Here is a 3922-nt window from a genome sequence, read left to right on the forward strand (position 1 = left end):
CTGTCCGGATGGTGAAACTCGGGCAACTGCAGAGAGATACGGGTGAAAGTGCTCCGGAGACTCTTACTACGACTGCCAGCTAACTCTTTCCTTGTCACACAATAGTTGCGATTCAGGCTGCTGAACTTGGCCACTGTAGTACGGCACGACGATATCCTTCCCGGTCCTTTACCTGTGACAAACAATGCCCCGATGCCTTTCCGCACTGGCTTGTCTGGTGTCCAACATGGTAAGGGAGCTTCGGTTTCGCCGGATGTCGTCAGGGCAAAGACCGGTGCTTCACCAGTGGGCCTTCTTTCAGGTTGTCAGAACCTGCGGACTGACACGCGCCTCGTCCCACTGGAAGCACTCCCCTTTTCGTTGTAAGTCGGTGGGAAGAGGAGCGCTACGCTGGCGAAGTCTGATACAAAGCGGGCTCGATAGCCTACGTGCACAGGCCCAGGTAGCTCCTGGACTGTTGCCCCATTGAGTGGGACCGGAGACACTTCTCCACCACTGCCACCTATCTGTGGGTCGGTGCGCACACCATGCTTGACTGACGACATGCCGCGCATAGAAAATGGCACCTCATGCTGGAACATCGAAGCTTCTGGGTGAGTTTGAGGTTGGCTTTCGTCTCAACCGCTGTACGATATCCGTCTTCCAGCCGCTCCAGCTCCTCCTCGAAGTGTGCTCCCGAAGACGATGACAGTCCATCAATGTAGAGAGAGCGCCGTCTTCCATGCTGCAGGCCATCGCCAATACCCTCCTCCATCAGACGGCTCGAAAACACAGGGGCCATGTCAGAGACCAATAGAGGGAGCATGACGTTGAATTGCCACAGGCCCTGCCCGAGAAAAGGCAGCTTTTGTTGTCTCTTCCGCCCATCTCCACTGATGAAGGTCGAGTGTGGAGAACCATGGCCCCCACCAATTGCATCTAGTGTGTATCAATTCTCGGCAAGGGGTGTATGAGTTTGAAAGTCTGTCATTCAGCGCTCCGTGGTTGTCCACACAGAAGCGTATGTGTACGTCCTATTTATCTTCAGCCAGGATGATGACCATGGACTGTTTGACCGTTCAATCACCCCCTGCCGCGCCAGCTCATTGACAGTGCACTGCATCTATTCTCGCCTGGCTGGTGCAATACGTCGGGGAGGGCTCTTGATGGGCAATCTACTTCCGGTGTTAATGCGGTGCTTCCCCAATTCTGTGCGGGCCAGGGCCAAGTCCCCCCTACTAAACATATCTGCATACTGGGCCGGGGGGTGGCGCATGTGCCTCGTCAGGTTAGCGGCTCTCCGGTGCGCCAAATCCTCAAGGAAGTCAGGCAACGGCCTTACACTAACCAACTCCTCGCTCTCCGACGACTCTTCTGCACGCACCACTTCCTCACAAGTGCCCAGCTTTGCACCAGCTGGCATTTCTGGCCTTATCAGAGAGTTAGCCACCAACACTGTAACTATCCCCTCACCCGCAGGTGTCCAACGAGGCTCCGCCCAACTGCTACGCCATCAGCCAGCTGCAGGTTTGGATGGGCTCCACTAGGCCCTCTACTCACGCCTCACTTGACAGTCGACACTGGATCCTAGACTCTGTCCTGGGGGCAAGGTGCAGTCGCTCAGCTGTAACTACCTCTGCACAGCCAACCTCTGGAAGCAAGGGCACATCTTCACCGTGCACCCTCACCAGCTTCCGTCCAAGGTCGACACACGCCTTACTCTGCGTCAGGTAGTCAAGGCCCAGCAAGCAGGGCTCGTCCAGATCAGCGACATACACCGGCAGTCACTGCACCGCGCTGCCCACGCCGATACGAGCCTCCACTTGCCCCTTGAGCTGCACACAATGCCCCATGACACCACACAGTCTCTGTGGTGCGTCTGGAAGTCGCGTAGTGGCCAAACATATCAGGCCGCACTAGGGTCTTCTCAGCCCCAGTGTCCACTGTCAGGCAGCATGGGTTCCCATCTACTGAGTCCTCCACCTGCATCGTGCTGGAAGTTCGACGGCAGCTTACACAAGTCGGGGCCCGGGGACCGAGGACGGCTGGGTTTCGGCCCCCTTCTCCAGCCTGTCCGAGTTTTCCGCCTGTACCACTTCCTTAGCCTTAGGGCAGGCACTCGGGTGGTGACCAGACCTGCCACAGTCCTTGCAGTACTGCTGGAAAGCATCAGAATCCGTCCGGTTGAGAGGGCGCGTTCTCCGCTCCCTCCGACACCGACTACGTCTGCCCCCCCCCCCCTGCCCTTTCTCACTACAGCCCATCACAAGCCTTGGAAAGTACCCGGGCTCACCTTCCTCAACGCATACCTTCTCTACTTTAGCCTTCCGGCCTGGAGGTCACGGCGGGCTGAGCAGCTGGCCCTAGGCCATTGCTTGCCTTCAGGAAGGCCTCGAACTCCAAGGCCCTCGCCAGCGCCACCTGCAGGTCCTCCGGGTGAGCCTGCTTGACGTAGCTTAGCAGCTGCTGGTCCATGCAAAGCGTCGACAAAGAAATCGCGGGCCAGTACCACGATCATCTCATCTGCAGCCGTAGGGTACGACCTCCTTACCAGCGCCTCCACGTCCTGCGCCAGCTGGGATCTGGGTTATCTCTACGCTCACGAGTCCGCTTTTTCAAGCGGGCCGATATACCTCGGCCTGGTGTTGATGGCCGAAACGGCGTTTTAAAGCCTCCGCCACGCTGGTGTAAGAGGCGTGTTGAGGCGGCGGCAGATGGCTAAACACTTCCACCGCGGGACCCCGTAGCGCTGTTACCAGCTGCAGTGCCTTTTCTTCTTGGCTCCAGCCCTGGGCAGAAGCCAGCATTTCAAATTGGGCGAAAATGCCTCCCAGGCCCTTCCCGTCGTGTACTCAGCTGGCCGCCTCACAGAATGTCTGAGGTCGAGGGCTGCGGGGTGTGAGAACGCGTGCTCATGTCGGAACTAACACGCCCGGAGGGGAGGGAGGGTTCTGGGCGGGTGAGGGAGGCAACGAGGCGGGTTGACCGGTGACCGAGTTTGCCGCCACCAGTATCGCAAGGTGGTGGCGGTATCCTGATATGGTCCGCAGCCCTCCTGCAGCGGCCCACCGGCTCCGACACGGAGCGCTGTGCGAGGCTCGGGGGTTCCCTGCCACGCGACCCCAGGCGTACCCCAGTAAATTGACACTCTGGCATCTGTTATAGCCAGAACCTTCGTCTGCCTTCTCCGCGTGCGACGTTGCTGCCCTCGTCACGCGCCGCCTTTTCTGCTTTCACCTCCTCCCTGACGGCCCTGAACCTCACTCTTTGCTCAGCACGTCTGCACCTCCTCCGCAGTTCACTCTTCACGTTGTCGGGTGTACTGCTGAGTTTCCATCTTCACAGAGCGAGATTGCCCTGTAGCACCTCAACAAGATGGCAGAACTGTTCCTCTGCCTTCCTTGCCTGCATCTCAAGCGAGATGCTGCGCCTGCTCCTCTGCTTTCCTTGCCCTCACTACTGCATCTCGGCGAGGTGCTGCGCCTGCTCGCGTGCCCTCTGTGCCTGCTCTTCTGCTTTTGTGCCTGCTATATGTGACACCACCCACTGTGCCATTTCCTCCCTCATACCGGCCAGCATGGCAGTGATCTGGACCATATGGCTCTGCTTCGCCTCACTCGTGCCTGCCTCCTCGCCCTCATGGCTGCCGCCATCTTTGGACGCCATGATAAATCGGCGCGTCTTACTGTTCAAATATCACGATCCCACTTCTGACACCAATGTTACGCGCGCCTCCTCGTCGCTCTGCCACCGACACGAGGCAGGCTAGGCAGACGGCGTGCTAACCACAGGTCGTGAACACAGAACAGCTCCAAGAGGCACCGAACACCCCAGCTCCCAGAACACAACGAGGGGCCACACCACGTGGCAAGGCAGGGCATGAAATAAACACACTATAACAGTCTTTCCTTTATTTACACTACTGCTTTACCCGTGCCCTTTC

Source organism: Penaeus japonicus, unplaced genomic scaffold, assembly GCF_977035675.1.
Source record: "Penaeus japonicus unplaced genomic scaffold, GWHDUDI00000001_assembly GWHDUDI00000003, whole genome shotgun sequence".
Classification (NCBI taxonomy): domain Eukaryota; kingdom Metazoa; phylum Arthropoda; class Malacostraca; order Decapoda; family Penaeidae; genus Penaeus; species Penaeus japonicus.